The following is an 11,116-nucleotide window of genomic DNA, read 5'->3' on the forward strand; positions in this document are numbered from 1 at the left end:
TTTTAGCTATAAATATTTATTTCATTCCAGTATCATTAATTAACTTCTCTTTTTGTTATCATATGATTGAGTACTATAAGTTATGAATCAGCTTGACTGTGCTGGTGAATCAATCAAAACTAAATAAAGCTAAAGCAGAAAAGGTTGGCGAGTGAGATGCGCAATTTTATTGTGCACTTCTTTAAACCCTCCTGTTTTGGGGTATGCTTCTTCATTTTTTATTTTGATGAATGGTATGTTTCTTCATATTTCCTTTAAACCATCCAAAAAAGTACTATTTTAAAATGTAAGACCAGTAAATAATAACTTTAAAATAAACCAGCACCTAAATTTTAGCTCAGAACCTAGCAGACATGGATGTTGAGTGTATTGGATGTAGATTTTAAACTGTGCAGATTTTGTGATAGAATATGGATAAATTTTGCATTTCTTGATGGGTATTCATGGCTAGTTCAGTACAGAGATTAGTTTACGATAGTTTTTTAATCAATCATTAGGGTTTACTATGACAATAGCCTCCTGATGGGGTCCCTTTCTCTGCATTTTTTTTGAGACAGGGCCTTGGTCATGCATGAGAGGCTTAGATTTCATGCAGGAATGTTGAGTCGCTGCACCCTTGTTTTTTCTCCAGGTTGAGCGAATAATGCCCTTCAAAATCTTGTCAATGTTTGTTGCATAAATTTATTTATTTATTTAGTTTATTTCGTTTTTATAAATTTTCGGATCCTATGATGGCATGGAAATCTTTGAGACCTGATTGTCATATTTGATGAAAAACGTAAGCATTTTTTTCTGAGGATCCTAAAGGAGCTAAAATCACTATATTCTTTTTACTTCTTTTATTTAGTTTCAGCTTTATTGTCACTATTTGGTTTCCATTCTGTTGTTTATTCATTTTTTCTTTCTTCACTCTGACTATTTTTGGTAATTTATCATTTCTATATAATTATATATTGTGTAGTCTGTTCTGTCTCTTAGTATTTGATTTTTTTTTAGTTTTTTAACAATTTAGTTTCAATGTCAGTTCTGTTTTTCTTGGTTTAATTGGATTATTTGGTGATGAAATATGCACTGGGCTCTGAGCAGATTTTCTTTCTGCTAATTGATGGAAATGCTGCCTAGAAAGCTCTATCTGATCTTCTAGTTCGTATATGTTTCTTTTGAATTCTCTTGTTTTTAAGATTTTCATTTCTTGCTCAATGCTTTTAAACTTCATTATTGTCCCAATTTCGCTGCAGAATTGTCAGCCTTGGCTTGTTGTTACTGTGAATTATAGTCTAATATTCTGTTCTCTTTCTTTCTTGTCACCTGTTTTGTAGAAGTTAATCCGAAAAAGGATCATCCAAAACCTAGAATATGAACTTAGAATTGGGATTTATGGAGTATTTCGTTACTTCATTATTGTCCCAATTTCGCTGCAGAATTGTCAGCCTTGGCTTGTTGTTACTGTGAATTATAGTCTAATATTCTGTTCTCTTTCTTTCTTGTCACCTGTTTTGTAGAAGTTAATCCGAAAAAAGATCATCCAAAACCTAGAATATGAACTTAGAATTGGGATTTATGGAGTATTTCGTTTAACGTGGTGAGCATGAGTTTTGAAATAGAGTTCTCAATTTCTTGTACGCTTAAGAACCTAGCAGACTTGTATGTTGAGTTTTTATGACGAGTGTATTGGATGTAGATTTCAAATTGTGCAGATTGTGATAGAATATGGAGAAATGCTGCATTTCTTGATGGGTATACATGGGTACTTCAGAGCAGAGATTAGTGTACAATGTTATTTTACTCATTCATTGGGGTTTACGATGACATTAAGCTCTTGATGGGGTCCCATTCACTGCATGATTTTTAGACAGGGCCTCAATTATGTATGAGAGGCTTGGATTTCATGCAGCAATTTTGAGTCGCTCCACCCTTGATTTTTCTCCAGGTTGAGCGAATAATGACCCGAAATCTTGTCAATGTTCGTCCCATGAATTTAATTTTTCTATTTTATTTCTTTCATGTAAATTTTGTGATCCTATGATGGCATGGAATCTTTGATACCTGATCTTCATATTTGATGAAGAACACAAGTGTTTTTTGTCTGAGGATATGGAACTAATACCATTATTTCCTTTTTACCGTTTGTTTAATTTCAGCTTTATTGTGGCTATTTGGTTTCCATTCTGTTGTTTATTCATTTTCTTTTTCACTTTCTATTTTTGGTAATTTATCATTTTTATAGAATTGTAGATTGTGCTGTTGTCTCTTAATATTTGATCTTTTTAGTTTTTTTTAACAATTTAATTTGAATGTCTCTTCTGTTTTTCTTGGTCTAATTGGATTATTTGGTGATGAAATATGCACTGGGCTCTGAGCAGTTACTTTCTGTGCTAATTGATGGAAATGCAGCCTGGAAAGCTATATCTGATCTTCATATTCCACGTATTTCTGAGTTTCCTTTTTTTGCAATTTTTATCTTCTTTTTCTCTAATATTAAAATGTAAGCATTGGTTATTTGTATTGTATGGTTACTAATTTATGTTCTCTTATTTTTGGGTCAGTTTATATTTCCGTAAAGCATCCCAACAGAGCACTATATTAAAATGTAAAACCTGTAAATAAAGATCATTCATGGAAAAATGTAAAACCAATAAATAAAAGCCTTCAAAATTAGTCATGCATCGAGAACCTCTTTCGATGAATGAAAACAACAGTACCAAGATGTTTCCCAATGCACTTCTGCAGTGTTGTGAGGGACCATTTTGTGTTTACGAAATCTGATCTCAATTTTGTGATGGAATATGAAGGAATGCTGCATTTCTTGATGGGTTTCAATAGCAGAGATCAGGGTACAGTCTATTTTTTTTTTTTTTTCAAATCAACCACTGGGGTTTACGATGAGTTTCAATTCTGCATGTTTGTGAGATAGGGCCTCTTTTATGTATGAGTGGCTTAGATTTCATGCAAGATTGTTAAGTTGAAGCACCCTTGTCTAATGCCCTGCAAAATCTTGGCAGTGGTGGTTTCATAAAATCTAATTTTGCTATCTTGTAATTCTTTTTAGTAATTTTTTTGGGTCCTATGATGGTATGAAATCTTTGAGACCTGATCCTATTTGATGAAAAGCATAAGCATTTATTTCTGAGGATCCTAAATGAAGTTGATTCTTTATTTTCGTTTTACCTTATTTTATTTGATTTCATCTTTACTGTTGCTATCTGGTTTCTCTGTGTTGCTTATTCTTTTTTATTCTTTCAGCATCTTTATCTTTTTTTGGTAATTAATCATTTTTTATAAAATTGTATATAGTGTGATGTATTCTGTTTCTTGGTATTTGTTGAAAATTTTATCAGTTTAACAATTTATTTCAAGTCAGTTCTGTTTTTCTTGTGATATTGGATTTTTTGTTGATGACATATATGCACTGGGCAAAAATGCTTGTATTATTTGTGTACTATTGTTTACTGGTTTAGTGGCCATGGGGTGTTGGTGACCAACGCCCCCTTATTGTCAAAGTTGGTCAAAGTCTTTTACACTATTTCTTTAGAAAATATCTTATTTTTTCCATATCAAAATGTACAAGTATAGTTATTTATTTCACTCCTGTGTCATTAATCAACTCCTGTTCTGTTATGATTTTGTACTTAAAAGTGGATCAGGTAGATTTGGAGGTGAATGAATTAAAACTAGATAAAACTAAAATAAAAAAAAGGTGTTGTGGGTGGGATGCAATATTTATTTTGTATGATCACTTGTTCAAATCCTCCTGTTTTGGGATCAGGTTCTTTACATGTCCTTGAAAGCATTTGCAGAAAACTATTCTAAAATGTAAGACCAGCTAATAAAGAACTTAAATATTTGTCAACACTTATCTTGGCTCAGATATCATTGTAGTTGAATGTAGATCTTTGATGGATTTGCCACATCCTTTATAAATTTCTTCTCATGGATTCAACCTAGCAGACTTGGGTTTTGATTTATTATCTGTGAATTGGATGTAATTTTTGATAGAGAATATGGAAAAAAATGTTGCATTTCTTGATTGGTATTATGATCTTAGCCTCTTGATGGGGTCCCCTTTCTCTTCATGCTTTGGAGCTGATCCCCTATGGTTCAATTAAAGAGTTCTATCAAGTTTTCTGCACTCATTTGTGGACAGCAGCCGTGCTCGTATTCCTTTCCGCTTTGTTCTTCTTCCAGTTTTGGGATTGTCAGTAGGTGAGAAGCAATGTGATCGCAGCAGCATAATGGCTCGACACTTATGGAGATTAGAGTGGATATTTTATAAATTCACAGGTTCACTGGTCAGGCCTGGATTGGTAATGTTCATTGAGAATGTTTGTTAAACATAAATGGCCAATTGATGACTACTTCACCAAGTTTGTATTGCTTCTTCCTCATTTCTATAATTTGAATCTGTACCCAAACGATTGTTATTTGTGAAATTATTCCTTTTTGATCAGTAAGCCTTCTTTGATGGTGAAGATAAAATTAAGGCTTAGTTTGAAAGGAGTACAAATACAGACAATATAATACAAAATACAAAGTTTTACACTACATATTTGTATTTGTATTCCTTCCAAACTGCGCCTAAAAGAAAAATAATGAATACGAGAACAAATGATGAGAAATCACCCATGAAGATAAAGAAATGGAGTGCAAAAGAAAAAAAGCATGCAAATTCTTGTTAAAGTTTGTTTTGGGTTTTTACATTATTCTGGTTCATGTCTTAATTTACTTCATTTATATTCGTTTGTATTGCAATCTATCAAAAAATTTGAAACAATATACAGAAAAGTATAGATAGGCCCAATGCAGATTTTTGAATTCCACTGCGGGGTTGTAAACATTCAAAATGTCAAAATCCCCCATTTTATACACCAATGGGCATCAAATCCGAGCTGGCGCTTACCCCAAGTGCACCTTGAACCGTCATTTTTCCAACAAAATAAGTCAAAATTTACAGCAAATTTATTTGCATTGCAACCAAGCACAGCCTAAATTTCATATCCAGCACTTTAAACGGAAACTCTCACCTCATGAGAATGATCCCATGCATTCTCATTCCACTAACATAACCATACCCTCATGCAGTCCCAGTAAACATCTTTAACAACAAAAAAACTGACCCATAATTAATCTTGAGAGGAAAATAGTCTTCTTGAAAAAAAGACTTGAACAAATATTTCTTCTTAAAAAAGGTCTTGAGGAAAATAGCAAGAAATCATCCTCCATAAATACAGAGACGTTTCTTCTTCCTGTCCATAATTAATCTCAACATGCTTTTCTTTTTCCGCCATTACTTCAAATGTCATAAGATTCTCACTGTACCCCTCTCTAAATAACCAACCACCAACCTCTACATGCTCAGTATCTTTTATCTCTTAATATTCCTGATAAAAAAAAAATAAAAACCCTTACTCCAAAATCCTAAAAATTATTGCTAGTGTTTGGTCTGTCTCTCCCCTACTTCCAGAAACAATTCAATTGCTACCTCTTCACCACCTAAGAAGGACAATCTTAATTTCTTGCCTACTTTTTCTATAACCACTTTAAAATCCAATCTTTTTATTTAATTTAATTACTTCATAATGAGGGTGAACAACTTCAACATCTACTTGCTCTAGCTTCCTCAACCTCTCTAATTGGACTATCATCAACTTCTCATATTCTTCAAGAATCTTATTGGATGCCTGTGTTCTATACTTGTAGTTTTGATAAACATCATTTTGATACTTCTTTTCATAGACCTTGTCTTCATTGTCCACTTGATTCGGTGGTGATTGATCATTGGCATTTGATAAAAACTTTAATTTATTATTGATTTCATTATGAACAAAAAATATACAATATGTTATACACCAATGAGAGAGCATTGCTTCTCTTCCCATGGGAATTACTATTATCATTGTCATACCCCCAACAGACCCCTCCCTTAACGGTTGCTCTTCTGCTATTCTCTCCAGTCTTAGATGTGTCGATATTTCCATCATTTGATGGTAAACTGGACAATGTAACCTCTTTGTATACTTTTGCTTGTCCTGATGACCTGAACAAATGGTATTATCCTTAAAATCTCTATTTTTTGCACAGACAGTTTTTCTATCTATAAAACAGTGTCACAATGAATTAAATGAGCATTTTTTGATCCCTTTATTCATCTAACTACGGAAGCTTTATTGCACTTGATCAGAGAGAGCATTCTTTTGTCAACAAAACCCTTTTCACATCCTTGTGACAATTGAACTTAAGTTTTACAAACATCAAAAGCAGTGTGACCTGATTAGTTGTCATCTCCTAGTGGATTCACCTCTATGACACAGTGAACCCACAATCAGATACCTGAATGCCATCCTCACACAAACAACAGAAATTCCATCCTAGCAAGTAGCAACTTCACTACATGTAATGTGCCCTTCCCTATTTGTTTTAGAAGGAATATATATCTGTTTGATTTTGTACACGTACCGTAACTGTTAAATATCCACAGAAAAACCGAGATATTCTTTGAAGTTTGAACAATCTTCTTTAGCATTTGATGATGCGTGATCTGGTGCACCCTGCTGGCGGATAGCTTAGACGTTAGACTGAGTAGGTCACCTGGTTGAGTTGCAAGAGAGAGAGACTAGAGTGTCTGGGTTGTTTTACTTGGGGTGGGCATTCCATGCTTAAGTTAGTGAACTGGAGATGTGATTGCAAGAAAGCTAGAGAGCTATGAATGCTAAGTTGTGTATACCTTCTGAGGTTGGAGGTGAGGCCCTTATATAGGTGAGCTGTTGTGAGCCTCACAAAACGTGTCCGGGATCTCCGGTCCGTCTGGTCCGGAGGTGGTTTCACGCTTGAATGTGGACTCTGCGTAGTTGAGTAGTGCTCATCCAGTCACGCCTGAAGCGGGTGGGGTAAACCGGCTCTTCCGATGTGGCGTCGTGATCCCAGGGAAGTCGAAGATGATAATCCGCTTAAGGAGGAGGTCGCCCAACACGTTAGGTAGGTTGCTAGCTGAACTCAGGTTAGGTTGGCAGAAGCAGTCGCCTCTCATGCCGACTTGATGTCGTACCGGGGCCAAGGCAGTTTGGTGGAAGTAGGTTGCCTCTTACACCGACTTGAGGTCCCGTTTAGCTATTTGCAGTTCGGTCTACTGGAGTGGTACCGAGGTCGCTGATGCAATAGTTAAGTGTCCGAAGTGGTCTATAGGGGTACTAATAGTATTCGAAAATCCAATTTCGAATTCGATATTCGACATAATCGAATTGAATTCGGATATTCAAATATCTAATTAGTCGAATTCGGATATCCTATTCATACTGAATAGTTAATCGGATTTGAATTCGGATATGACCTGATAAGATTTGATAAATATCCGAATTCGACCAATTATTTAATTTTTATATATAATATAAAAAATATTTTATATAATTTATATTTATATGCTTTACATTAATAAAATATTTATTTTATATATTTATTAATTATCTAAAATAATTAATTAATCAAATTTGAATTCGAATTGAATCGAATATTTGAATATTTAATCGGATTCGAATTCAGATATTAATTTTCAATATCTGTCGGATATCGAATTGAATTCAGATATTGGATTTTCTAATCGGATTCGAATTCAGGTATTGCTTGATCTGTTTACACCCCTAGTGGTCTACTTACATGGTATTGAGGTGTTACCCAGTTGTTCTGTAATGTCACGTGTCATGATGTCATTGGAGGACCAAATTACCCCTCATCAGCATCCATTGACTTGTTGGAACTCAACTTGCCTACATTGATGAATCTCCTTTTTCTAGGATAAACATCCTCCTTCACTATCATCTAATAAAAAAGCAAATAAATGTTTCCCAAACTACCCTTTAATGTCTAAAAGGCCATTACCCAATGTTGGTCCCAATTATTTGGGGTCTTGGGAGGGGTGAACTGGATACAAATCTCGTCTTTGGCTTTTTTTGGGCACAAATTGTGTTCTGATTTTGGTTAGCTAAGATTTTACCCTTACATTAAGCAATGGCCCCCTACCTTAAATATCTACATTAAGTAAAACTTTCTTATTTAGTTTCTATTAGCTAACTACCAAACTCAGAGACACTTTGAGTTGTCTGGACTCTTGATGAGAGAGAGAGAGAGAGGATTATGAAATTTTTTTCCTGTCTTTTATGTATGCAATAGTATGTCTTATATAGGCTTACAATAGGATTAGCCCCAACTATTCGAGTTCCAGAAAGTCAATACACAAAGGTCACAAAGAAGAAGAAGATAAATGGAGGAAGGAGAATGGACAAAAGATTAAAGTTCTAGGACATAGGAAAGACAAAATAATATTAACAAGCTCAATTGAGGAAGGAGAAGCTCAGGAAACCATTGCAAAAATGGAGAATAGTTGATACGTAGAGAAACATTAAAGGGGTTACAGATAAAAAAATTGATGAAGACCAACTAAATAGGACAAGAGTGGAGGCAGTCTTTTCACTCTTAGAAATAGAAAGTAATAAGGAGGAGAGCTCTCCAAAAAGAGGCATAGAAGTATAGGGGCATCACAACGGTTGACTGTTCAGGAAGAAAAGAATGCTCTTATTAACAAGAATCCAAGTACCATGCGGGCGATCCGTTACAAGAAGTTTGGAGGCTACACTCTGATGTGAAGAGGTAAGTCAATCTGACTCACAGAATGCTCTTTTGTTTGAAGATCCAAACAGGTGGGAGGGGAGGAAGGAAGAACAAAAGAAGTAGAAAAGAATAAAAAAACAAAACAAATAAAGCCAAGGGATGAGAAGGAATCGGGTAGAGTTAGAAACAAGGTATACAACATAAAAAGAAGACACTCTGGCATTCCCAAGTCTAAAAGAAGAGAAGCAATGGAAAGAAGAAGAAGCATCAAAAAGCTAGGGGCAATAATTGAGAGAGCAGGAGATCAAACTAGAACCAGAAGAACCAAGAAGCCATAGAAGTCACGAATGTAGTATAGAATGGGGAGGTGAATATTAACAAATTGGTGGAGAGGGAGGTAGAGATAGGAAAATCTCTTGGTTTAGTATATTTTGGGGAGGGGAAGGCTTTAAGAAAATAGCATTTGAAAATTTTGAAAAAAAAGAAAAGAGAAGAGAAAAAAAGAAGGGAAGAAATTCTAGAAAAAAATAAGGGGTGGGACGAGGAAGGGGAAGAAGAGGAGGGTCTAGACGACATTGAATGACCATTGGGGGTTGGGGAAATCTAGGGGGAGGGGGAGAAGTTGAGAATGCTTAGTTGGAATGTGAGGGATTTGAGGGAAGAGAGAAGGAAGGAGATAATGAGGAATTTGCTCCGAAACATCAAACTTGAGGTGGTTCTATTCCAAGAAACAAAATTAGAAACCTTTGATGTGAAAATGAAGGATGAAATTTGGGATGAAGAGGGAGGTGAATAGGTGGAGCTTGGAGCATCGGATTTGTTAGGAGGGAGCAATAATTATATGGAATCCAAGGGTTTTCAAAAAGGTTAGGGAGGAAGTTGGAATGCTTTCAGTTTCTATTTGTCTTCAAGAAGCAAATGGTGATTAGAGATGGGGTTTAAAAAATGCTTATGGGCCAAATGAGGAGGGGAGAAAATGGAGTTTTGGGAGCTGAGGTATAAGTGGGATGGGTCTTGGTGTATAGGTGGAGATTTCAACATAGTGAGGAGGAGAAATGAAATGAGGGGGGGGGGAGATGGAAGAACTTCATAGAAGAATTTATAAACAATAACGAGTTGATTGATCCACCGTTGAATGGAGGGAAGTTTACCTGGTCGAATGGCCAAGTTCCAGCCATTCTTAGAAGGCTTTTCATATTCTTATTCTTCGAAGATTGGATAGACTATGTGGGGAAGTAGTTCACAGACCTTTGATCATTCAAATCTTAGACCACAAAACAATTTTTCTACGAAGGTTTAGTGCTATTACAAGCTTCAAACCTTTCTAGTTCAAAAATGTGTGGTTACTTCAACCAAATTTCATGGAATGGGTAGAAAGTAAGTGGAAGGAAGTGCAAGTGGAAGGATCAATAAGTCTAAGAGTGATTAAAAAGATGCAAGTCATCAAACAAGAGTTGATGGAGAGAAGGAAAGAAACATTTGGAGGGGAAGAGTGTAGAAAGAAAGAGATTATGGAAAAGCTAGTTAGATTAGAAAGAGTAAGAAAAGAAGAAGGGAAGTTCAAGAGAGAGGCCCAAGCTGAGATGGTTGTCTTGGAATCTGAACTAGAGAGTTTGGTTTTAAGGGAGGAAGTTAGGTGGAGGTAAAAATCTAGAGCTCTATGGTTGAAAGAGGGGGATAAGAACACCACTTTCTTTCATACTTTTGCAAATGGGAGGAGGAATGTGATCATGAGGGTTTAGGTGGAGGAGGAGGTGATAGATTCTTAGGGAGAGATTCAAGATAAACTAGTTTCCTATTACAAGAGGCTGTACATAGGGAGAAGTGATAATGTAGTAGGTTGGTTAAAAGGGCTCTTAAAGTTGGTGAGGTGGAGGTTTTGAAAAAGATAAATGGGGATAAGGCACCAGGGCCATATAGGTTCAACTTTCATTTCATAAAAAGTTATTAATGCTTTTTACAAGAGGATATCATGCAAATGTTCAAGGAGTTCTGGGAATCCAAATCTCTAGATAGGAGGGCAAATGTGGCATCATTTCTTTATTATAGAGGAGAAATGGGGCAGCAAACGTAAAAGATTTCAGACCAATAAGTTTGATTAACAGTCCTTATAAAAGTGCTCACGAGCAGGATAAGGGAATTTATTCAGGAATTGGTAGGGGAAACTCAAATGGCATTTGTAGAAGGGAGGCGAATTTTGGGTGGGGTGTTGGTGGCTAGGGAATGCATAGATTCTAGGGTAAGAAGCGGAAGAACAGGTATGGGATGTAAGTTAGACATTAAAAACGCATATTACCATGTTTAGTGAAGATTCTTGGGGGAGATGCAAAGATTGATGGGATTTGGGGAGGTATGGAGGGGCTAGATATTTGGGTGTATTTCATTGGCTTCCTTATCATTGTTAATTAACTGGGTGTCATCAGAATTCTTTCAAGCTTCTAGGGGGTTAAGGCAAGGGATCTACTTTCCCCTTTGTTGTTTGTCTTGGTCATGGAAGCCTGAAATCTGATTATGAAGA

General features: G+C 35.7%; 5 non-coding genes across 5 annotated transcripts; all 5 read left to right on the plus strand.

Moving 5' to 3' along the window:
* Positions 1-724: 724 nt before the first annotated feature.
* On the plus strand, positions 725-800 carry LOC148800565 (small nucleolar RNA R66). Its single transcript, XR_016071116.1, has one exon. It is a non-coding gene; the product is annotated as a small nucleolar RNA R66 (small nucleolar RNA).
* Positions 801-1,052: 252 nt separating this feature from the next.
* On the plus strand, positions 1,053-1,139 carry LOC148800566 (small nucleolar RNA snoR118). Its single transcript, XR_016071133.1, has one exon. It is a non-coding gene; the product is annotated as a small nucleolar RNA snoR118 (small nucleolar RNA).
* Positions 1,140-2,018: 879 nt separating this feature from the next.
* On the plus strand, positions 2,019-2,094 carry LOC148800567 (small nucleolar RNA R66). The gene has a single exon (XR_016071119.1). It is a non-coding gene; the product is annotated as a small nucleolar RNA R66 (small nucleolar RNA).
* A 235-nt stretch (positions 2,095-2,329) lies between these two features.
* Positions 2,330-2,416, plus strand: LOC148800568 (small nucleolar RNA snoR118). The gene has a single exon (XR_016071134.1). It is a non-coding gene; the product is annotated as a small nucleolar RNA snoR118 (small nucleolar RNA).
* Positions 2,417-3,062: 646 nt separating this feature from the next.
* Positions 3,063-3,134, plus strand: LOC148800569 (small nucleolar RNA R66). The gene has a single exon (XR_016071115.1). It is a non-coding gene; the product is annotated as a small nucleolar RNA R66 (small nucleolar RNA).
* The last annotated feature ends 7,982 nt before the right edge of the window (positions 3,135-11,116 follow it).

Source organism: Nelumbo nucifera, chromosome 4 (genome assembly GCF_055504915.1).
Source record: "Nelumbo nucifera cultivar China Antique chromosome 4, China Antique-T2T, whole genome shotgun sequence".
Classification (NCBI taxonomy): domain Eukaryota; kingdom Viridiplantae; phylum Streptophyta; class Magnoliopsida; order Proteales; family Nelumbonaceae; genus Nelumbo; species Nelumbo nucifera.